The 26,598-nt window shown below is 33.7% G+C and overlaps 1 protein-coding gene across 8 annotated transcripts in view; it reads right to left on the bottom strand.

Moving 5' to 3' along the window:
• Positions 1 to 26,598, bottom strand: part of mam (neurogenic protein mastermind) — a 586,128-nt gene that overhangs the window by 284,487 nt on the left and 275,043 nt on the right. Inside the window, exon 1 of one of the 8 annotated variants that reach the window (XM_073955404.1) lies at positions 9,486 to 9,928. The exons of 3 other annotated variants lie outside the window; for them this stretch is intronic. The gene's annotated coding sequence lies outside the window, so the exon portion shown is untranslated. Of the gene's footprint in view, positions 1 to 8,954; positions 9,127 to 9,485; positions 9,929 to 26,598 lie in introns of those variants that run through there. 4 more of the 8 variants (XM_073955407.1, XM_073955403.1, XM_073955408.1 and 1 more) reach the window with 4 other exon arrangements.

Below are 26,598 nucleotides of genomic sequence, written 5' to 3'. Positions count from 1 at the left end.
AATAATCAACGCCTCCTACTTTTTCTTAGCGACCTATGAGCCTTTTCAACGTTGGTATACGGATTTTCTTATACCTATATCATTACTAAGGCTTTTTATACAGGCATGTCACAGAAACGAATTCTGATCAAAAGTTGAATTAATTCCGTATTTAGCTTCTTCAGAAAACGAAAAACTAATTTTTTTCCGATTGAAACCACTTTTGGTTTTCCAAGTGGAATTTTATTTTGAAATTCAAATAAAAATTAACTTTCTTTTCGCACAAATAAACTTTCTTTAAACAGAATATATTCACAATTCCCATTTTCCCACTGTTTTCTAATTATATGTATGATTCTAATGTTGAAATATTTATACTAAATACTACGATTTTCGAAATTCACCAAATCGATCGAAATCTAAAGAAGCTAAAACAAAAACGATCGAAATGAAATTGCGGAATTGAAACCATTCCGATCGGAATCTGTGACATGCCTGATAATATTTTATTATTTCTAATTTTAATTCCAAGATAATTTTCACCTAACATTCATTGATTTTTGTCATGTTTAATTTAATCAAAAGCAATAACTTTCCCATTCTACAATCGTGAACACTTCTCGCTCGCCTCTGGTGGCGGTTATAATGAATGTTACGACATATATGGCCGATATTTTTTCTGATATTTCCGCATTTGTTATAAAAGCTATAAAAATTTCAAGATTTTTAACAAATTGATAAGAAAAATCAGATTGGTTGGCGGTCGGTCGTGCGTACGTACATGTTTATGTATGTATGGTCGTAGAGTGTTTACGACATGTATGACACATGGCATGATCGTTGAATGTTCTCGCTTGGTTGGTTGGTTGCTGACTGGTTGGTTGGTTTGGTTCGATGTCAATAGAATTCCAAAGGCATTGAAAATTAACAACGTTCGCTGCTGCTTACATGCGAACATTGAAATGAAAACATACTACAACAAAAGTACACAACGAAACGGAGAGCAAAACAAAAGCGAGAAAACAAAACGACATTACTTTGCATACAAAAGATACTGCTGCTGTGGCTGATAAAGAAGGTGATGATCGGTTGTATTGAAAGAAAACGAAAAGGAGAGCTGAAAGAAAGATCACAAAGTGGATTTGGTATACAAATGTAAACAAACTTAAAAAAAAAAAAAAAAAAAAAAACAATAAAATGACAAAGGAATTTCCGGTGGAATTTTTACTCAAATAATGATATGTTGTACTCATTGGAATTCAAGTGATTGACCCTGCTGGTGTCGCAATACTTTTTCAATATTGACCCAAAAACATAACTTCTAAATAACACAGAGGCCGAATGTCTTATCTTAGAGGGAGTGAATACAGTAAAGCAGGCGCTAAGGTTGGTCTTTCATATCCCCGATAATGAGGTTGTACAAACATTTTCGAAATTTTGGAAAAATTAGTGAAAATTGGTAATGAAGTCAAATAAAGGCATCAGTCAGATTCGAGGTGCTGGTATTGATTTGGAGCATCGATCTTACCGCCTGTGCACGGGAGGTCAATGTACATACAGTATGCAAAACTCATATTCGAACACCCTTCAAAAATGAGTAAAATCGGTATTTATGGCAGATATAATAGAAACAAATGCTTTAATTAATTGGATAGATAATATTTAACAATAATTTACCTGAAACAAAGACTTATTTTAATTAGTTCCATCATTTACGGTAGATGGCGTTCAGAGTCGAGGCAAAATTCATATTCGAACACCTTAAGGCACTACGGTTTTGCTATTTTTGAGTATTTTTCTGGGTAAAGTTCGACTTTTTTGTACTTAAATATCCTTGTAGAGGCCTCTGATGTACAGAAACTTAAAATTTAGAAAAGTTAACGTTCGATTTTTTTTAAAAAATTAAATTGTTTATAAATATACTAAATTTTCTACAAAACTATGCAATATTGTTCAAGAAATGAATATTAATGGCAAATTTTGGATGGATATTGCTTAAAATAGCTAATCATAGTCGTTCTATGACAAAATACGCTGTCCTTATTAAAAATAAATGGTGCTAGCTCCTTAGAATTTAAGCCTGTCTAGGCTTATGGCAGGACATTTCTCATTTATACGTGTGAAAATGAACACGTATCTTTCACTAACCCAGCCAGCATATTTTGAAATTTTTTATCAAATTCGAGTCTTTTTTGATCCGGCTGCACGATTAAAAAGCTGGAATATGAGCTCATTTTCTGATCATAAATGACTCCTTTGTCGTTAGGAAAACGTAACCTCAGGCGACTCTTCTAAACATTTTTGCCCATTTTCTGATGGTATATAAAGTCTATTTCGAGTCGTATTTCAATCATTTATTGGTGATTTGTAGATTAATTTGGGACTCTTTTTCGAGTCTTTTTTGAGTCATGTTTATAATCGTTTATGAGTCTTTAGGGAGTCATTTATGAGTCTTTTGATTAGAGGAAATAAATTAAAAGAATTTTCTTTTAAATCTTTTTTTTTCCTTTGTTTTAATGTCTTTTCTGCTTTGTTATGTCTTTTAATTATCCTTTATGTTGCGCGGTGGTTAGAATACTGCTTCTTCATTTCACTTGGCAAAACCTGAACATGTGTTGTGTTTGTCTATACACTTAATATTATACGTTACATTTATATCAAAGTTTTATAGAAAGTGTATATGAGAATTATGTACAACCAAACAAAAATAAAACAAAACACTTAGTTTTTAATCACCTATCTGTTCAAAATATGATCAGAAGATACATAATTATAATCACTTTTCAAACACCTGCATGACCCTTTTTTGATTAAGCATTTTTCAATCTTCATGAAGATCAAAATGTGACAATAAATAACGAAAAAATAGTCACATTTTAAACGCCTCAATGATTCATTTGTGATTGCTACACATTTGTTGTTGTATTTTAAATTGCAATCTTTTTAATCATTACAGGGAGTCACTTTCGAGTCCCTTTCTGATCATACAAGCGACTTCATCAATTTTTGATCACCAAAGGGACTCTAAAAAGACTCCGCAATGTGATTTTTGAAAAAAACAATCTTCCAAATGCTAGCTGGGAAGTGGCCTAAATAGGTTTTGAATATTTGAGAAGGACTCCGAAATTTACGTCACTGCAATAATTATTATGGAAAATCACTAGGTGAATCCTAATCCAAAAGCTTATGGGGTAAAATTTTGAGCATTTGTGAGGCCGGTGCCTGAAGATATTGAGCTTTGTTTCGTGCTCATTTAGGTTGGTGCTGACAGGGCTTTTTAGAGCTTTTGGTCGTAATAGGGACTGCGAGTACAACATTCTACATTCCTTAAACAGCACGTGTGCGATTATTTAAAATTTTGTGTGGGATGTGCGCGAAGGAGTGGACCGATATAGTAGCTATTTGAGTCTGATCTATACCTGAAGGAAATATTACGATGTGCAACGTTCCATCTTGGCGGAACGGATTCCAACGCAGCAGTGCTAGTTTTGCGATATTATTGTCATCTCGTTGAAGAACATGACCAATCCAATGCCATTTACGCTTCCCAACATCAAAGCTCGACATAGGAGCTCTGCATGTAAAAACACGTGGCCAAAAAATTCATAAATTTGGACTCTCCGATTAATAAAAATTTGTAATCGTTAGATAAAGCCGTTGACAACTTTCCGGGTTGTACACCCATATAGCAGGACAATTTTCACATTTGATTCGAATGTCCTCAGCTTTGTTCGTTGTTGTTTTGCCAAATTGGTGCCACCATACAAAATTGTGCTGGTGCTTTACTAATTTTGGTCTCTACATCTACTTCTGAGCCATAGACTTCCAAGATAACAGATTTGGTCCACTGAGGGATAGCTTTGACCACCTGTGTGTAACTGTTGCTTGGTGTTAGTATTAATACTTAGGTATGTGGTATTTTCTGAATTTATAATGAGCAAGAATAAAATAAGCGAAAGAATGCAGCCTTGTCTTACTCCACCCACACCATGGAAAGGCTGAGATAATTTTCCATCATGCAAAAGATAACATTTCGCGCCATTGTAATTCTCATTTAAGAGGGATATTAGCTTCGGCGCCGTATTTCAACTACAGCCATCATTAATGCTATTGAAAGCCTTTTCAAAATATATATTCAGCACATGAGCACCCACTTGGGAAATTAGTTTGAGCCGAGTTTATGGAGTCCTCCAGGTGATCTTATCGCTGATCGCTATAGCCGTTAGCACATAAATGCCCCGCCAATTACCACATTCCTTCAAGTTTTCTTACTGAGCAATTTTTACAATTATACCAAGTCTCTTGCTCCTAGAGTTCAGTGAAGGATGTCCAAATTGTAATCGGTACATATTCTCTAAATATTGGACAAACACAATGAAGTCTTGCAGAGTTTCTTTTTCGCGAAATCGTGCAGTTATTTGCGCCTGATTCTGACATATTACGACGTCCATTAAGAAATATGCAGGAAATCTCATAGAGACTGTATTTCTCATAAAAATAGTATACTCCTCGTGCTGGGTCTAAGTTCTTATAAATACGGAAATTATTTTGAAGTGCCCTGTACAAATCTATAGATTTATTATTCGATATTAATTGATATATTAAAGCTAATTCCAAAATATTCCAAGCATTTTGTGAAACATACTATTCTACTCTTTAAAGATTTGTTTCCGCAACAATATTATACATAATATCTCAGCTTCATGGTAATTTGTCTTGGCTATAACGAAACAAAGTCTTACAAATATATTTTAGATGCGATTTGAGCATGTGGATGTGCCCAGCCCCGAGGTCTGTGTCGACCGAAAGGGCATAGTTTGGCGTCGAATCCGGTAATTTAGAGACCCGTTTGAAAAAGGAACCTTGAAGATTATCTACCACATCAAAGTGTAGGTGATCCTATACTTGCACCGCATACAATTACTGCTTGATATACGTTCCATTTCTGAGGAAATCCAATCTCATTTTTGTTTATAAAATCCGTCATTTTTAATGCACTCTTTGCTTGGCTCTTGCTATTTTGTACGTGTTTTATATTTGTGAAGGAACAATGAGACCAAGGCAAATGTATTGTGAAACGATTTCAATTTCTTTACCATGGTATGTCAATTTTTCCTGTGTTGATAATCTGCCTCCTTTTCGGAAAACCATTATTTTTGACTTGTTCATATTCACTATTAGATTCCATTTATGTATACATAGTGCGAAGAGCATAGGTTATAAAAAGCCCTGTTTTGCACCAGATACAATAATAAAATAAACGGATTTTTTTTCTCCAATAAATACTAAAGGTTTTGTTCTTTTATACATGCTTTTCATCATGTCAACAAAATTGATGGAGATTGCTATTTCATGTAGGTTGTAAATTAATAAGCTCCGGCCGATATTGTCAAATGCGGACTTGAAATCCACGAATTATTTTTTGAGGCCAGGTTTCCCACATTAACAACTGTTGAATAATTCTTCTGAAATCAATAAAGCCATTCGAAAAGGAATCTTCTTCGTCTCTAATTTCGAGACTCTGTTGAATGTTCGAGCTAATTTGGCAAGGAAGTCATCAGTGGTGCTGATGATAATGAATTCCATCTTTACCCGATGCCTTCTAAAATTTTATCATTCATGTTTTTGATTTTATCCAATGATATTTCCGTATCTAACATGTTTCTGTTTTGAGCATTGGCGCATACATATAATATATTCATTGAAGACTGTTCTGGGTTTACCAAGTGTAGAAAGTATTCATTAAACATTTCGGCTGATTAAAACATGACATGAATTATTTTTGATTCCTAATTATTATTATGGAATTATACCTGTATCTGCACTTCGTTACTATTCTTCCGAAATTTAGGTAGTTTAAAGACTTTTTTCTAGCGCAATGAAATGTTTCATGTTTTGTTGTGATTGCTGTATACAATGCTGAAACAATAATGCCAGTTAAATCTTTCAAACCAAGACTTTCTTTTGTTTCCGGAAGGTCTTGACAATTAGAATTGGGCTTGCTTTGGTACAAGCTTTTATGCGACTCCATAACACAATTAGCAAAAAGTTCGCATCCATATATCAAATTTGGAACCAAGAATATCTTTGCTAGCAGAATTCGAATATCGATCGGTGTATATATATGAATGTGTGATGATTACCATAAGTGTGTCTATTTGCAATCTGGGTATATCGACAAAAGTACTATTGAGTTCATTTAAATCTCCTTGTAATGTGGAGGTGGACTTTGGTTTTCCAACACCAATATCACGAATTGTTTTCCACTTGCTCCTTGAGTCAAGTGCAGAACTGAATTTTCTCGAAAAATAGTATGTTTTAGCGGCATTAATTAGACTGTTTGATTTTCTTTTTGGTTAGCGAAATTCTTCCTTAAGTTCTGGAGTTTTGACACACAGGCATGCAGATTTTTTGGATGAATAAAATAAGCCTCCGTAATTTTGGCGGAACTTTCTGTTTGTCTTGTACTCTATCTAATTTGTTTTAATAGGCTTTTTTGGTATTTTTGATATGTTTACGAAAGCCCTATAGATTTTTTTCGGACTCCGATATCATAACTTTTTTATTATAAAAATTAAAAAAAAGATTAGCACAGGTTTAATACAAACATGATCCACTGTAAGAAATGCATCACTTTTATCATTTTTGTATTGCACTTAACATCGATCAGGCATACATATTGCATTGTTTTCTTTTTATTTTTTAACAAATGCTACTAGGTAAAAACAAACACTTTCACTATGTACTGTATGTACATACAGTTAGTCAACTATATTATTGCAAACCAAGAATTTTGAAAAATTTAGATGTTTAATTAGGAATTACTACAAGAAATTCTTTCAATAATGTTGCGCTTTTTGTAAATATCTGTTGATTTACCTGTTAATGACGACATCAAGCCAATAAATCCAGAAATCGGTTGGAAATAACAAAAATAACGGACAAAAAGGATAGGTATCTGTTTTTTGTGGTGTCAACTAAATAATTGCAAAATGAATTATTGTGCAATAAAATCGTCGGGTTTCCCCGCAAATTTTTGCATTTAAGGGTTTCTAAGACTTTTATGGTATGTGGGCATGTAGATCCATAATTTTTGATCATAAATTAAGTTTTGTGTGTGTAACATAGACGGTATATTCAGAAAAAGAGAAAGTCAGGTAAACGGTATCGGAAAATATGCTACATTTGGTCTATTCCAATTATAATAATGGTAAGTCCGAAAGAAAAATCCATAAAATCACCTCTCGTAAGCTGAGAAGTGTATACAACATCATATACCGCACCGAGGAAGAAGCCAGGCTCAAACTGAGGGCGTTCCATGGCAGGTCCAAAATAGTAACCTCACGAATTGAATGTAGAATGATTAAAGGAATTAACGAAATATCCCAAAGCATCACCAGAAAATAGCCTTTTCTAATTAAAAATGATTTTGGAGTAAGTGTGTCACATGGAAAATTCAGAAAAGTGATACATAATAACAAGCACTCATCACGAGTGACTAGGTAAAAACCATTGCTCTCCCATCACAACATATAGTAACTATTCCGACTTGTTATATACAACTTTTCACGTCATCTTTAGTATTGGGATGGCGTTATATTTTCTGATGAGACTTAAATTATGTTGTACTATCACAATGGACCTCAAAAATTATTGGGAAAACCCTTGAAAGCCATGGAAAACAAAAATGTAATACATACCGTAAAGTTCGGAAAACTGTCACTTATGGTATGGGGTTGTATACCAAGCAGTGACGTTGGTAAAATCCTGATTTTGGAAGAAGCAATGACAGAGGAGGTTTATTTAGATGTTTTAAGAAAAGATTTTACCAAAAGCGTCAAGAAATTTGGGCCTGTTGACCCTGAAAATGCAAACAAATTGCAATATAAGTACTACCCAGACAACGACCCACAGCATAAATCTAATTTATGTCAGACTTGGTTGTTATATAACTGTACCAAAGTCATTTACACCCCGTTCCAGTGCCTAGATATTAACACCATCGAAAATTCATAGGCACACCTGAAGGAAAAAGTCGGGAATAGGACGCCCACTAACCTGGGGGACTAAATAAAATGCAATAAAGAAGAATGACTAAAAATACCATTGGAATATGACATTCCGAAACTTATTTATTAAATTCAGATACGTTTACAAGCTGTTTTTGATGCCAAATGTGGGCATATGAAATATTAGAACCAACTTTTCGAAAAATACCGTGAAAGACTGAAAAGTTTTGAATTTTGCAATTCTTTAGTTGACAGTGCAAATAATGAGTTGTACTCGTTTTTGTTAATTTTAAGAAAATGTTTAGTGAAATTTAGCTACTTTTTATTTTATTATATTAATAAACATGTGTAAGAATTGCATTGTTAACAAAAATATTAATAATGATATTTATTTATACTAATAAAGTGATGTTTTATTTAAAATTTTGTAATAATTTTGGTTTTGCAATAATTAAGTTGACTAACTGTATGTATGTAAATAATTCACCGTTTATTATATGGTGCACTTTTTATTTATTGCCAAGGATAAAACGTTTTCTTAAAAACAATTTTGCGAAATTTGCAAACATAATGTAAACATTATTCAAAGTGACTATGGGTTTTACGTGACATCTGGCACGAGTGACTTAACAACGGTTGATGGGCAAAAACAAAATTGCAACATTCGTTGCTTTGGAACACGCAAACGCAACAATGTTATTTATTCACAGGCACACAATTGGGGTTGGTAAACACAAATAAATGCACAAATAATAATTGTTAACCTATGAAATGTTATTTAATTAAAATTATTGAATATTTATTTAATTTCATTTAATTATGTTATTCTTCTTTTTAAAACATTTGTTTTCTTGCTTCGATTGATATTTGGTGGTAGATGAATTTATCTCAAAGATGCCACCACCACCAGTTGTTGTTTCAAAAACAACAAAAAGAAAAACAACACCGGTTAAGAATAAAACAAACCGATGCACAACAATAAAACACAAACAACAATATTCTAGTATTTCTTCTTCTGTAATTTCTTTAATTTTATATTTTTTTTACACACAATTCACACAACTAATTCATTAGTTGATTCAATTTCCATTTGTTTTGCCGAGTTTTCTTTTCATTGCTTCGCTTCACTTTTTTATTTGATTTTTGCTTTAAATTTTTCAAAATGTATCTCAAAACTACAACAACAATCAAAATAATTCTACGAAATTGAATTGTAAACGGGGAAACCGTAAGTAAAACATTCATGGACAAACATAAGCACACACACACTCATACATATGGGGCGCGCACACTCTCAAACATATCAAACACCGATACGTGTTCACGGCACGCACACGTACACGGGCCAGACGAAGGCAACGACAAAACATACAAACCAAAACAGAATAACGATGATGATGATAAAGAAGAAGAGGAAAAGGTGTACGTACTACACCAACAACAAATAACACAATACAACAAGAACAATAACAACAATTCATTAAAGGCACAACAAACCTACATACATCCCATCCATCCAAACATTGAATGCTTTGCTATGTGTTTTTGTATTCCGTATTGTTGTTGTTGTAGCGTATCTCAACAAAACTCACGACACGACACTCGCATTCGAAATTCTCGACAATAAACTCGTACTCGGGTACGTTGTTGGTATCGGTGTCGGACAAACGACAAAAAAGTGGATTAGTTCGCTTTAATGACGATATATGACTGTCTGACTGGACGTGTGGATGAATGGCTGTTGCTGTTTGTGTCTCATCGCCAATGGGCCAGACAGTCAAACGGGGTTCGTTCAGTTTTGGTTGGCTTGGGTTTGGTGTGAGTTATGAGCGCGCAAGAGAGTGCGAGAGTGATGGTTTGCCTGGTTGGTTCGTTGGCTGCTGCTTGTTTGTTATCGAGTGTTTGCAAGCCTTGAGATACCCAGTGGAAAAATAATTGATGGTCAGGGTGCAAGGAAGTAAGTAAATTATTACATATTACAGTCGATTAACCGGGAATCGATTATCCATAAACCTCCATTATCCGGGAAAGGAAAACACAGAATTTTTTGTTCATTTTACACCGATTAACCGCGAAAACTTTTATGATCAGGGATTATAATTTATTTCACAGAATTTCTATGGACAAAAACAATGCAAAAATTAATTGTTTTAGAACAGTTTTAATCTTTTAAACTCCACATTAAGTTAATAATTACTCTTATTCATAAATATTTGCAATAACTCATTTTTTTATTAAAAAGATACGAGAAACTGTGTTACTCCATTATCATGGAAAATCGATTATCCGTACTGCCTCCGGTCCCGCACATTACGTATAATCGAGGTTCAACTGTATTACTTTTTTAAACAATGAAGCGATGTTTTAAAATGCAATCATTATTTTATGAAAAATTACAAATAATTGTGGTATTTTTTTTATTTATTTATTTTTTTTTTTTTGAAAAATTAGTTGATCAGCTTGTTGGAGACACAGTGAGTTACAGTCGAAAGTATCCACTTGGCGTTCTTTAATTAAAACTGCGATTGCATCGAGTTAATGAAAGTGATTTTATCATTTCTTATATTTTTACATTAGTAGCTCTGTTCCTTTACGTGCAAGAATCTTCAAGTTTTACCACTTTTTACTCGAAAAGCGTTCCTTTACTACGGACACCATACAATTCATATAGGAGCAGTTTACAACTTTTACAATTTTTGACGGTTTTACCATTCTCTAAAGTAAAGGAACAGACCTTGTGTCTTAACTTAATATTAATAAAATAAAATTGGCAATATTATGGCAAATTCAGATAAAAACAAGTAAAGAAGTATCAGCCTGTATAGATTGAAATACATACTTTTTTCCAAAAAAAACTTATGTATTTGGGGGGTTTTCAAAATTTTGGGCGTATGAACCGACAAAACTATGGATAGGTTTAAACTTTAAAGCTCAAAAAGTTGCGAGGATAACGATAAATAGGGCTTTTTTTATCACACTAGGCTAGTGTGTTAAAAAAGCCCTATTTATCGCTGTAAACTGGGCCACTAGGAAAACCTTCGGTAAAAATGTCCAAAGGACCCTCGAACAGACTCTTAACCACACAAAATGTTGAACATTTGTGTGGGTGGTACCACAAGGAATGGACAGATAGGGCCCAAATTTTAACATAAACTAAGTTTCGACAATATTTAGAGATCCAAAGTTTGGACCAAATCGGTTGCCACGTCTACGAGAAATCGCGCATACCATTTTAGCGAATATTTTCGAACTTTTGTGGGGGAGGTACGGGAAGGAGTGGACCCATAAGCAACACCTTCGAATTCCATCTAATATTTATTTATTTATTTATTTATTTATTTATTTATTTATTTATTTATTTATTTATTTATTTATTTATTTATTTATTTATTTATTTATTTATTTATTTATTTATTTATTTATTTATTTATTTATTTATTTATTTATTTATTTATATATTTGTGTATACCTGCACAACAAGACAAAGTCTTATAAATTACAGTACAGGTTTATAAAACAAAACTATTTCCATTTTTGAGAATTATAAAATTTTTGTAGAGATAAATGAAAAGTGTAACAAAATTAAGTGTCAATAAACATTTTTAAAGTTAATTAGCATTTATAATGTGATAAAAATAATAATAAAAAATAAATAAACATATATGAATGAAAGCAAGCAAAGATGATTACAATTATAATGACCACAATATTTTCAGATTAAGTAGGATTACGGAAAAGAGAAGGATTACGGAAATAAAGCTCAAGTGTACGTTTAAAGTGGGATGCGTTGTTGATTAATTGTAAGGGGTGTGGGAGAGTATTCCAAAGACGAATTGTACCAATGAAAAATTGCCAATCTGATACGAGGCTTCTACGGAGAAAGGGTTTGATCTTCCTTCCTCTTCTGGATATTGAAAGAGTAATTTTTTGATATAGATAGTTTGGGTTGTGAGTAGTTATGATCTTGTGCAAAAATTGCAAAGCTTTTATGTTAAGGACAGTGGTGAAACTGATTCCGTAAAGAGAATTGGTGAGATGAGATATATCCTGCGTTCTACTCAGCCCATAGACATAACGAATAATACTATTGAAAGCCCTGTTTAGTTTAAGACGACTCTGAGAGTCACAATGAGCAAATATTTCAGAACCGTACAGCAGTCCTGGTACCAAATAGGTTTTGGCCAGTAGACGACGTATGCTTAGAGGCGTAAAGGAATGGGTTAGCCATAAAGTGCGAATTTTTGCAAATGTCTGCCCAACAACAGTATCGACGTGATTTGACCAGCTTAATGAAGAGTTAAACACTACTCCCAAGTTTTTAGCAGAAGAAACTTGCTCAATTCGTTCATTATTTATACGAATATTAATGTTCTGGAAAGATAATCTTTTGTTTCTGTGGATGATTAGGCATTTGGATTTATTTGGATTAAGGAAAAGTCCATTAGATTTGGCCCAGTCGTGCACATGACATAGGTCGTCATTGATTTTTTCGACACAGTGGTTGATATTATTAATGTGACTACTCAAAAAGAGTTGAACGTCATCGGCGTACATATGTATATGACAGTTTTTTAATTGCTGGGGAAGGTCATTGGCGTACATGGAGAATAGAAGAGGACCAATTATTGACCCCTGTGGGACACCTGTGGGCACCGCTAGTGGTTCAGATATTTTTGTACGTGTGTACACCGATTGCGAGCGGTTCGCAAGATATGACCTTATAAGATTAGTCGAAGTAATCGAAAAATGGAAAAAATGTTGAAGCTTGTAACACAGATTATTATGGTCAACAGTGTCGAACGCCTTCGAATGGTCCAGAAGAATGAGGAAACAGACCATGTTGTCGTCAATGTCGCTTCTAATTGACTCCGCAACCTCAGCTAAGGCTGTAATGCAGCTGTGGCCAGCACGAAATCCTGATTGCAAGTCGGTTAGCAACGATTTACGATTTAAATATTCACTAATTTGGTTATGGATGATCTTCTCAAATATCTTGGAAAGATAGCAAAGAATTGCGATCGGGCGAAACTCATTATTTGTCTTGGGAATGGGGATTATTTTAGCGTGCTTCCAACGCGATGGGTAAGTGCTGGTAGTCAGGATATGATTAAAAAAATGTGTAATATATGGATAAATCCAAGGAAGCAAAATGCGAACAAATTTGGGGTCGACCCCGTCAGGTCCAATAGCATTGGACTTAACAGCTGCACAACAGTCAAGAACTACTTGATGTGAGACGCACTGGAATTCGAAATTATCATGGACTAGCTGTTGATCACGTGGGCTATAAAAGGACGTATCAGCCTGTATTCTAGGGATATTAACAAATGTCCTGTTTATCTCATCAGCATCTCCACAACATTGTTTAGAAGATTTGGTCTTTCCAATTTCGCTGATAACTTTCCATTTTCTTTTGGAATCTAATGCTGAGCTGAAACGGTTAATATAAAATTGGGTCTTTGCAGCATTGACAGCTAAGTTCACTCTTTTCCTGGCGCTTCGAAATTCCTCATGCAACTCTGCTGTTTTAAACCGTTTCCAGCGAAGATATGCTAAGTCTCTGTTGTTTATGCAGGACTTAATATAAGAGTTAAACCACGGTTTAGTATTGGAGGTTATCCGTTTACTTTTTGTGGGAACTGTTTCATTGTACAAGTAAAGAATATTTTTTTCAAGGAAGCCAAGTTGTTGATCAACAGAGTTCATAGCATATATTTCATTCCAGTTGATAAGCGAGAATTGCTGTTGAAGATAATTTTGGTTCAATCTTCCAAAGTCCCTAAACAAGTAAGTTTCATCTGGTGTATGTAAATTGAAGTTATATGCCAGAAAGATGAGGTCATGCTTAGAGAAGCATGGAGCAGAAATTTGGTCGTAGAGAAGGACCTTGGTAGGATTATTGACAAAAAACAAATCAAGTAATGTATTGACTGTCGGTGAGAAATGAGTAGGATGTGTACTATTCGTAGAATATAAACCAAGTGAAAGCATTAGATTTATTAAAGAAGGGTCTATAATAACGTTAGAGTTAAAGTCTCCAGCAATTACTACGTCATTATAGCCCAACGTAACAGGTTCCAAAATTTCAAGTATGTTGTCAAGGTCAATATTGTTGTTAGGTCTATAAATACATCCTATTAACAGGTTCATGCTATTGGCTTTAATGTCAATGAAAATGTATTCAATTCCCCCTCCACCATCTGATGTAAGGCGAATCTTGGCATTTAGAATATTTTTTACAAATATTGCAACTCCTCCTCCTCGACGTTGTCTATCCGACCTAAACACTGAGTACCCCTGAGGGTTAATGAGACTATCAGGTATACGGGAATTCAACCATGTTTCTGAAATACATATAATGTCTATAAGAGAGTTATCAAAAATATATCTGAACTCATCGGCTTTGTTCACCAAGCTTTGCGCATTAAGGTGGCAGATTTTAATACCATGTTTTTGTTTAGCGAGAATTTTCAGTAGGTTCTGGGTGTCGTCTTTGGAATCTCGACCTGTGTTATTCATAGATATCATTAATATAGATGATTGCATCAACAACGCATGTATGTATACATAATATCCAGATTGTAATCAAAATGTTAAAAAATATTAAAAATAAACAGAGTTTGAAGTTATAAAAAGAGTTAAAATTTAAATAAAAAAATTTAATAGAAAAATCAGCAGATAAGGGAGAAAAATGAATCCAAATTGTAAGCAGGACAAAAGAGTGACTATTCCTGTGGAGGGCAAGATTCATCACGCAAATTACGAAATTCATCAAGGACTTTATCATGGTAAATACAGATAGGTTCACTGCCGTTGATGCGCTTGACATAGACAAGTCCTCGAAAGGTATATGCCGCCTGTAGTAGTCCTTTTCTCTTTAGGTGTATGGCTTCTTGTAGATAATTATAGTTTGTATTGGAAAGATTTTCGTTAATGTAGTATTGACTACCTGACGAAAATCCAATTGAAGACAGTAACAGCTTGTTGTTATTGTGTTTTTTAAAACCTACCAGTGACTTCAAGAAAAAGTTCTTATCATAGGGTGACCAGAATTTGACAAGAATAACACCGTCTGGGGAATTTCGCTTCTTAGGGTTGTTGCGATTTTGCAATCTGTGAATGGATTTGATAGCGGGGGTAGTAACTCCAATTGAACTACAAATATTTCCAAACAGACTGCCAAGGTTCTCATCAGGGTGATATGGTATACCATTAACCCTAATTTCACAAGCCACATACGAGTTTTCCTGTTTTAGGACTTGTATTCTCATATTATATTCGAAGAAATTCGAAGAAATAATATAATATCCAAAGTGTGGAGAACTCAGTATTCGGTTCGAGCTCTCCAGCCACTACATATGGTGCAGAAGGGGGTTTTTACAACTTTAGGGCCGTTTTCTCAAGAAGTATGGACTTGCCCATAAAAAAACTTTTACTGTCGTAATTGAGGCAGCGAATGCAAGTTGCTTCAACAAAAAACAAAGTGATTCGAGAGCAGGTCTTAAAGTGAATTTATCCAAAATGTGTGTAGGAGGTACCCGACGGAGTAGACAAATATAGTCCATATTCGAACCTGATCTATATCTGGTAGATATACTAGGATGTGCAGAGTATGGATTACATCGGTCACTCCCTTCCAGAGTTATAGTGCGCATAATTTTTCCGAACATTTTTGAAATTTTGTGAGAGAGGTACCTGAATGAGTGGACCGATATGGCTTATCTTCGAACTTAAACTAAGTTTGCACAAAATATTACAAAGACCAAATTGTGGATCGAGTCGGCTGATCCGTTCGAAAGTTATTTCGCGCTCCAACCAGTGGACCGATTGAGTCTATCTTGGAACCTCATCTAAGTCTGGTACACATTTCACGATGTGCAAAGTATGGACCCAATCGGTTACTTCCTTTAAGAGTTATCGTGCGCACAAAATGACCGAACATTTGCGAACTTTTGTGGGGGAACCGATATAACCTATCTTCAAACTTAAACTAAGTTTGAACAAAATATTACGAAAACCAAGTTTGGACCAAATCGGTTCATCCGTTCGACAGTTATCGTGCGCTCCATCCAGACAGACAGACGGACGGACATTGCTAGATCGACTCCAAATTGTCTGAAACACATTTCGTCCAAACATACTTTGGGTCTAAAACCATTATTTCGATGAGGCACATTTTGCCCATATGAAAGTGTATATACCCTCGTCAGCATAAATGCTGAGGGTATACAAATTTAATACATACCGTAGAGTTCGGAAAACTGTCCGTTATGATATGGTGTTGCATATCAAGCAGAGCAGTTGGAGTAAACAAACATTTGGATGTTTTAAAAAGTAATTTAACCAACAGTGTCAAGAAATTTGGGTTTGTTGACCATAAAAATTCAACGACCCTAACATAAATTTTATTTAGGACTTGGTTCTTATACAACTGCACCAAAGTCATCGACACCCCAGAAACTGTTAGTAAATACTCGAACATATGTATACTAATAATGTCATTCATTTATACCAATAAAACGTTGTTTCATTTAAAATTTTTTATTAAATTTGGCTTTGCAATAATTTAGTTGACTAAGTGTATGTCGCTATGTATGAAAATCACAGATTTATTCAATTCCGAGACGTTTACAAACTGTTATTGATGTCGGAGGTGGGCATACGAAAGATTAGAACCAACTTTTCCAGGAAACCCGTTAATACTGAAAAGTTGTGAATTTTGCAATTCTTTAGTTGACAGTACAAACAATAAATTGTTCTCCTTGTTGTAAATTGTTTAAGAACATTTTTAGTAAAATTTAGCTAGTTTTTATTTTATTAATAAAAGTTTTAACACATATGTAGTATATTAATGTTAATAAAAAGTTTTATTTAACATTTTGTACAAATATTTTAGTTGACTAACTGTAAGTATACACCTAGTATATTACCAGGAAAACCAGAGGAACTTTTTAGAGAAAAACGATATTTGTTAAAAAACGCTTAAGAAGTTTCAGAAATGTTATTCTCATATACAATTTTAACTTAAGAAACCAAATAACGTCTAATAAATTTTCACCACTGGGTATGATGTGTGCTTCTTTTTTGTTGTGTTCATTAGTTCTCTTCTCTTTACCAACCCAGAGTTCATGTGTTTTATTGCCATTTGTTTGTCCGTCGTACCGTAGCGCAGTTGTGGTGTTGTTGTTTCATTTGTTTTGAATTCCCTGTTGCAATGCAAGGTAGCAGTCCCAAAGAAAATTCAGTTTCAAACCAATCCAAGAACGGGTTACAAATAACGTCGCAGACAAACAGACGGACAGATAGACAAACAAGAGTAAATATAACAGAGAGATCATTACCATCCTCAGTGGATGGCTGCTGCCTTCAACAATTTGTTTTAATTTTGTTTCCAAATGTTACAGTAAGAGAGAATGTGTACATTTCTGTTATTTGTTGTTGTTGATAATTGAGAGCCAAAGTAACGGCTTGAAAAGATAAACAATGGAAAGAGGAGATCAACTCAAAAAGGAGACACAAAGGATTTCGTTCATCCACTGAGGAGAATGATCGAGAGCGAGGTGGAGAAATTCAGACAATGATCTTTCTGCTTGAACGAAGACAGCAGCGACAAAAACAACAACAACATCATCAATAAGTGGTGAGTGAACAAAGAAAGGCCATAAATTAACAATAATTACCTAAAATGGATTAAATTGTTTTGAAAAACGATTAAGGAATTCATTTAAATTAAATTATAACTTAATTATTTAATTAAAAACACAAATATTTTATCAAAATTTATATAAACAGCTTTGTTATGAATGAAAATGTTATTGGTGTCACTAATGTGGCGAACATGAATATGCGTTTTTCAGCAGCAAACGGTCCAGTGACAGCAGTATCGATTTGATGGTTAGAGAGGAAAAAAGTAAAGACCATGAAACTTAAATGGCAGTTTTGATCAGAAATACATATTGGTCGGCTATCCTATAACTTAAGTGCCCGCATGCCGCGAACGGTCCAGTGTCAGCAGTAACGATTTGGTAATCAAAAAGGTAAAGTAAAGCTGAGTTGTGGACCATCAAACTTAAAAGACAGCTTTGATCAACTTCTCTCTATCATTTACTTACAGTTAGTCAACTAAATTATTGCAAACGATTTAGATTTTCAATTAGGAATTACTATAAGAAATTCTTTCAATAATGTTGGGTTTTTTGTCCGTGCGGACTTATTTTTTTTCTCCCATCGGACGCCTGCCAAGGTGGTGCATAGGGAAACGCTCTTCAGATATGGCTGGCACCTCAAAAATAAAATATGCGGGCGAACCAAAAAAGAAATATATATATAAAAAGCATCTGACGGAGATTTGGCGACAGCAAACTGAGTCTGAACTCCAGGAGCAGCGACTTAATATGGGGAAGGAAACCTAAAAACCCTTCAGATGGCAATGGAAAACCTCTGGAGTACTATCCCATAAAAATCGTGCAAATTATGAACAAAAATAATGAACGGCCCTCAGTCTCCGGTCAAACGAGGGTGGTAAGAATCCCCAGAGGTAAAACATAAAATAAGCTGAATATTGATACCTGGAACGTATGAAGTCTAAATGAATCTGGAAAATTGATGATTATATACTTGGAGTTTGTGAAACATGATGGCCTGATAATGGTGAATTTGCATCTCAAAATGTCAAAATATTTTACTCAGGAAACATGAATAGAACTCATAGAAAGGGAGTAGGTGTCATTTTAAAAAACCATATATCACAATGCGTAACAGTATTTATACCAAATTCTGACAGAGCAATGCCTTTAAAGTTAGAAACAAACCCCTTACCACTAAATATTATACAAGTATATGCGCCCACTGCAGACAAGAGCAAAGAAAAAATGGACGATTTTACGAAGATGTAAAATACTTAATAAATATGACAAAACCCCATGATATAACTATCATCCAGGAGACTTTAATGACAAAGTTGGACAAGATATTTACCAGGCATAACAGGCAAATTTGAACTAGGCGAGAAAAATGATAGAGGTGACAGACTTATTCAATTCTGTCAAGAATAAGGGTTGAAAATTACATATACAATGTTCTGCCTGCCAAAAAGAAGATTGTATACCTGGAAATCCCCTAGGACAAACCAAAAAATATAATACGGAACCAGATAGATTATATTTTGATCAATAATCAATCTGGCCACCGTGGTTCAATGTTATGCACACTCGCCTTGCACGCAGATGGTCGTGGGTTCGATTCCCCGGCCAGTCAACATCAAATTTTCAACGGTGGCAAATCCATAGCGGACAATAATCTAGGAATCACAAAAGAATGAATGGATGGCAAAGGAGGTACTGGATCTGATGGAGCAACGTCGAAAACATAAAAATCGAAACAACGAATTATATTACGAATTAAATAGAGAAATACAATCTACAATCAGAATTGCGAAAAATAATCTCATAAAAAAGGCAATGCCAGGAGATTGAAAGATTGCAACAATTAAATGACGACTTCAATCATCACAAAAAATCAAAGAAATGACAGGTGTCTACCGCAAATCAATACCTAAAATTCTATACAATAATGCAAATGAACCTATTTTTGATATATCGGAAATATTGAAGTTAATAGACGGAGATAACATTAATATCCTGCCGTTTAGAAACGGCATATAACTTGAGAACTAAAAATAGTTAGAGAATATGGAGGGTGGCGTTGGATAGGCCACCGAGTGGCGTTCCAGGATATACATTGTCGTTAAAAATCTATAAAAGGAATTTTGAGAAAACAATTATTTTCTTCAGAGGTAATGTTTAAAAATCACTTTAGAAGGTGGCTTTGGAGAGGCCATCGAGTGGGCTTCCAGGATATACATTGCCCTTAAAAATCTATAATATGAAATTTGAGAAAAAAATATTTTCTTCAGAGGTCATATTTAAATATCACTTTAGAAAACGGCATATAATTTGAGAACCAAAAATAGTTAGAGCATATGGAAGGTGGCATTGGATAGGCCATCGGGAGGCCTTCCAGATTATGCATTGTGCTTAAAAATATATAAAGGAATTTTGAGAAAAAACATAATTTTCTTCAGAGGTCATTTTTAAAAATCACTTTAGAAGGTGGCGTTGGAAAGGTCATCGAGTGGGCATCCAGGATATACATTGTCCTTAAAAATCTATAATAGGAATTTTGAGAAAACAAGCAAAAAAGTATCAGTCGGCTTTGCCGACAGAGATATACCCTCAGCCTGTGTAAACTGAAACACTTCCCAAAAAAAACGTATGTAATTAGGGGGTTTTCCAGATTATGGGCGTATGAACCGACAAAAATGTGGGTTAGGATTAAAGTTCAAAATGTTGCGAAGGAGGTACGTAAATAAAGGGACCGACATAGTCGATTATGGAAGTGGATCTTATTTTGGGAGTCATATCTTTTCGATAGATATCGCGCCCACTAGTAATTTCAGTTTGGACCAGTATGCCAGGAAGCATGGACTTATTCACGGAAAACGGGTATGGACCATTTTAGAGGTTAAACTAAATTTGGACAAAATAGTGGGAGATCCAATGTTTGGACCAAATTGGTTGCCCCGTTCAAGTGATATAGTGTATAGCATTTTAGTGACATTTTTTATATATTGGGGGGGTAGTAGCGGAAGTTGTGGACCGGCATTGTCCATCTTCGAACTGAAACTAAGTTTTGCACAAAATATGACGAAGGCTAAATTTTGAAGCAAATCGGTTAATTAGTTCGAGAGTTATCGTGCTCTCCAGTCACTACATATGGTGCCATAGGGGTTTTTTCTCCTTCCGGGCTGTTTTCACAAGAACAATTTTACCGTCGTAATTGAGGCAGCGAATGCAAGTTGCTTCAAAAAAATCAAAGTGATTCGGGAGCAGGTCTTAAAGGGAAGTTATCCGAAACTTGTACCAGAAGAAGTGGGCAAATACAGTCCATATTCAAATCTGATCTTTATCTGGTAGATATATTATTAAGAGTTATCGTGCGCACAATTTTTCCGAAAATTTTTGAACTTTTATTGGGGGGGTGGGGGGTAGGTATTATTTTTACGTACATACATATTAGTATCTCCCTGAAAGAAATGTTTACGAATTAAAAACTTATGCACAGGGATAGTGGTGTAGAGTACAGTGTTGCCGACAGTTTTTGATCGGAAATCGTCAACTCGTCAATAAAATTTGGAAAATCGTCAACATAGGCCAAAACTAGGTTTGGTTACAGCTTAATGTGAATTTTTCGCTTATAGTGATGACAATGAGACTGACTATATAAGATATGCAACCCACAGCAGTAAAGTTAAATTAATCTTACTTGAATGCCGCCAAATAAAGCTTTCGCCAGATGGGAGTTTCCCTCTATGGCTATCAAGTTTGCCACAATGGAGCATGCCATATTTTAATGACATCTTTGCACTAATATCGCCTGGTTGACTGTGTGACCGTCCATGTATTTCGGTCATGACTGACTAACTGACATAAAGAGCGCAGGAAGCTGAACTCCTAAATTTTTCACGACGATATAGAAGATTTTTTCCATTAACAACCCTAAAGAAAATTTTCAACTGATATAATTCGAATGCGAGGCAAAAAAGCTCAAACAACCTGCATTTTAGATATACTTATACCTAAATATATCCAATTTGGCTGGACATTGATGAAATTGATAGATGCATGAATTACAACAACTAACAAATTTACAAAAACAAAGTTGTTGTTTTTGAAAATAAAATGTTAAAGAAAATATCGAATAATAGGGTCGCTCTACAAATTTTCTCAGGAAAAACCTAAATACATACATTTTGAAAATCCTCTAAACTACAACAAATTTGAATCAAAATGTAAATATAAACATTCAGAATTGTCGTAGGTTATTTTTATTACAGGTTTAGAATGAAAATAATTATTTTATGTTAACAAATTTCGAAGTTCCAAATTTCATGATTAGATCCTATTACATTTTGAAAACCAAGCTTACAAAAAAAATTAATATACACTTGTACCTTATATAAATGTGCAACATTATTTTCTATAAATCCTCTCGTTTAATTTTGGTTAAAATATAGTTATCCTGTTTTATTTCATGCAATTTTGGCTAACGTGAAAAAACGTAATTTCAGGGCATATAATCGTCATTTTCCAATTTTGGGACAAAAATGGCTATAAATCGTTAAATTCGGTAACACTGGTAGTCGGTAACACATAGTCGACTATAGCACTTTCTCAATTGTCTTATTATATAAAAGAGCTTGGTGATAAGTGAGTGAGTGGCTGACATATCATCGCCTAGACGAAACCGCTGAAGCTAGAAATTTAGAATTTTGACTGTGGGTGGCTGTTGTGTGTAGGCGTGAGATAAGGCTGGGTTTTTGGAAATTCGTTCTAATTATTTGAAAGTTCAATAGTTTTTGCATTTTTTTGTTCGCAGTAAGGTTAATTTTGCATTAAAAATGGAAGAAAATTAAAATATTGTTACGGAATTAGATTTAACTAATGCCCGTGTAGACGTTGTTTTATTCCCCGATACGATTTGTACCAAATAAAACAGGGTTCGTTTTAGATTACGTTTCTACAATGCTTTATTTACTTTATTACACTTATTCAGAACCGACTTTAATTACTTAGCACACAGCTAGTCTCTAGTTAGCACGCAGCAATTCTTTAACCGATCTGTTCAGTTCAACGCTTAAAACACAACTCACCTCAATGTTGCCATTCGTAACTCTATTTATACCCAAAATCTCCTTGGTCTAGAAATATCTAGAAATATGGCAACAACTCGAATCTGTGCAGCGAACACACAGACTCACATTCGCACTAAGCGAACATCCATACTCACATACATACATGGGGGAATGACGTAACTACAACAAAAAACAAGTGCAATAAAGAAGTAACAAACTAAACAATAATTACATGATTGTGGCAAAACAAAACAAAAGCACATTAATGAAAGGTAACCCAGCTAGCATTTGGAAGTGACTTACTCACTTCCTCTACCAAAAGTAATCGCTTTCTGAACTTCTTTTCTATAAAGGAGCGATACTTTATCATTTTACAATAACAAATGTATTACTGTTCAAATTAGATCGATCTGCAAGAACTACCTAGTGTCACAGAAGAAGATGAAAATTCTGCATTTGATTGTTTACACAAACAATTTACATTGTTTTACTATTTCTTCTCGTGAGAGAGATAAGGTGAGAGTTTTACAGCTACTCCAAGTATTTGCAAATATCAACAATAAGAAAAATATCAGTCAGTTTGATATTGTAAGTGCGAAAGGTTCGTGGAAAAGTGAAATTGAAAAAATTAAATTAATAATTTAATATTTAAACATTTATAAATTGAAATGTAAAAAAGTGCAGTGACTAAATAATTGTGAATGATAAAAAGCAGAAAAAATAATAATATGTATTGTGTATAATGTGAGTGATATTTAGAGTGAATTTGAATATTAGAAAAAAAAACAAAAAATCGAAAAAATTCCAAAAATTCAAAAGTGCCAACAGTACTTATTACACTCATTCGACAAAGAAAATTAAAACAAATAAGTTTGCAGAAATAATGATAATATAATTTGACTTTTAAAATGTAAACATTTTCGATTTTAATTTTTGTTTTATTTATTTATTTATTTATTTACTTATTTATTTATTTATTTATTTATTTATTTATTTATTCATTCATTTATTTATTTATTTATTTATTTATTTATTTATTTATTTATTTACTTATTTATTTATTTATTTATTTTTTTTTTATTTATTTATTCATTCATTTATTTATTTATTTATTTATTTATTTATATATTTATTTATTTATTTTTTTTTTTATTTATTTATTCATTCATTTATTTATTTATTTATTTATTTATTTATTTATTTACTTATTTACTTATTTATTTATTTATTTATTTATTTATTTATTTATTTATTTATTTACTTATTTATTTATTTATTTATTTATTTATTTATTTATTTATTTATTTATTTATTTATTTATTTATTTACTTATTTATTTATTTATTTATTTATTTATTTATTTATTTATTTATTTTTTTTTTATTTATTTATTCATTCATTTATTTATTTACTTATTTACTTATTTATTTATTTATTTATTTACTTATTTACTTATTTATTTATTTATTTATTTATTTATTTATTTATTTATTTATTTATTTATTTATTTATTTATTTATTTATTTATTTATTGGTCACTGCCACTATTTTATGGTAAAATATACAATATCTTTCAAACAATGTACTTATTTGTCGCCTAAAGGTACTATATCCAACAAGCATTTTCTATCGCCCATTACCCGAAGCAGTCACTCCCGGGCGATAGAAACACACATCCGCGATATCGCATTCTAATTGATGTAGGCACACCGTACGGGAAGAAATGAACCACGCACTCGTTTCCTCATAAATGTGTCTCATGCGTTGTCTTTGAAAGAATCGCTTTAGTCCAGAGTCGAGAGTCACGATGGCGATATTTTTATGAGGAAACGAATGCGTGGTTCATTTCTTCCCGTACGGTGTGCCTACATCAATTAGAATGCGATATCGCGGATGTGTGTTTCTATCGCCCGGGAGTGACTGCTTCGGGTAATGGGCGATAGAAAATGCTTGCTGGGAAAGAACATCTAGAATAATGAAGATAATTCTACATGATAATTGTTGTTGCTTAAATAAAGTAACTGCGTAATAAAACTTTACGTTACAATTCAAATTTTTAAATTAACGGAAATTAAACTAAATTAACTTAAACCTATCAGTTACATTCGTAACAATATGTTGTTTCAATAAATTAGTTCCATGGTATCGTCACCAAATTTTGGGTGTTGATGAAGTTCCAGGAGGGGAAGAAGCCTATTGATTTAGGTGATTGTCGGATAATATTCAGGGGCAAAAAACTTATTTTGAGAAAAAGTCAACATTTTATTTCAAAGCGAATATCTCCGCTTCTATATGGGGTATATCAAAGCAAAACCTGCCAATGAAAGTAGAAAATATCACCTTTGCAACGATGTAACGTAGGTTGTCAAACGATAGCCGCTTATAAACACAACTTTTCATTTTTGAGATTTTAATAATAATGACGAATATCACAGCTTCGATTGGGGACCTTCCAAAAGCAAAGCGGAGACATCGCAATAGTCGGTAATACATCCCATTTTTTATTTTTTTTATAATCACGCTACACGTCGCAATTTTGATTGGATCGTCATGAAATTTTGGGTGTTAATGGGGGTCCCACAGAGGAAAAAAGTTATTGATTTTGGTAATGGTCAGATATTATTCAGGGGTCGGAATGTGAAAAAACTTATTTGGAGAAAAGGCCAACGTTTTATTTCAAAGCGAATATCTCTCTTTTGTAAGAGGTATATCGATGGTTGGCGTGCATCCCACTTTTCAATTGTTTATTTGAGTTGTAGTGACGATGCCCTTAAATGCGTTTCAACAAAATTGACCTCTATTAATGCTCTGAATGAGCAAAGGCGCTAAGCTATCCCAATTTTAATATTTTGAATTTTACCAGTCAAAAGCTTATGCACAGGGGTAGTGGTGTAGGGTTCACATAGTCTGCCCCGACGCGACTATATCCTTGGCCCACTTGTTTTTTATAATTTCTTTTTCTAAAATATTCTGTTGAAGATTCTCCACTAAATTTTTCATAGAAGACATAAATTTTCGGTTGTGGTGAAATAAGCTCACCAACAAAAAGTTGAATTACGATATATTAAGTGGTCTTAACTCAATGAAATTTTACGGAAAGTTAACTGACACTATGGTTGAAGCTTTTTTAAGATTATTTTCGTATTTTGTTACAATAATTTTAAGTTATTGTAATTTTTCCTATTGTCCCTGCATCAATAGTTTTGGTGTTTTAAGAAGATAAGAAATAGTATATAGGGATTCTACGTACACGTAAATAACAGAATAACTTAAAAATATGTGTGCGTTTTTATACCCTATACCACAATGTGGAAAAGGGTATAATAAGTTTGTTTTCCCAAAAATTCATGTAACGCCGCGAAATATTCGTCGTAGACCCCTCATGTGGTATACCAAACTTCATATCTCGACGAGATAAAGCGATTTAGCGATGTGTGTCCGTCCGTCCGTCCGTCCGTCCGTCTGTCCGTCCATTAAAAATTGTAATCAAGCTAGAGGCCGCAATTATGGACCGATTGTCACGAAATTTAGTATGGAGGTCGGGTTTGGACCAGAATAGAACTGATTAGTTTTTGGCGATGATCGTGAAATGTTAAAGGGATGAAATGGACCAAAAACAAAATTTTTGCTCGATTTTGTAGCCGCTCTGTAGGTCGCAATAATAGTCCGATCGGCGCGAAATTTTAAACGTAGTTTTGGTTTGAGATGAAGAAGTAGCGTGCAAGTCAACGGTATGATCGGATAATATTTAGCGGGTTAAATTGATCAAAACTTTTGTGTGAAAATTGGTAAAATTTCTAATGCACATCTTATAACTTTATCCCAAGAAGACGCGTTTAGTGGTATAGGGTATCACATGGTCGGCCCCGTCCGACTATAGTCTGTTCTTACTTGTTTTTTTTTGTAATTCGTAAATAA

Source organism: Musca autumnalis, unplaced genomic scaffold (assembly GCF_047663935.1).
Source record: "Musca autumnalis isolate F117 unplaced genomic scaffold, ASM4766393v1 scaffold_5, whole genome shotgun sequence".
Classification (NCBI taxonomy): Eukaryota; Metazoa; Arthropoda; class Insecta; order Diptera; family Muscidae; genus Musca; species Musca autumnalis.
This window is presented reverse-complemented; position numbering and strand designations above follow the sequence as displayed.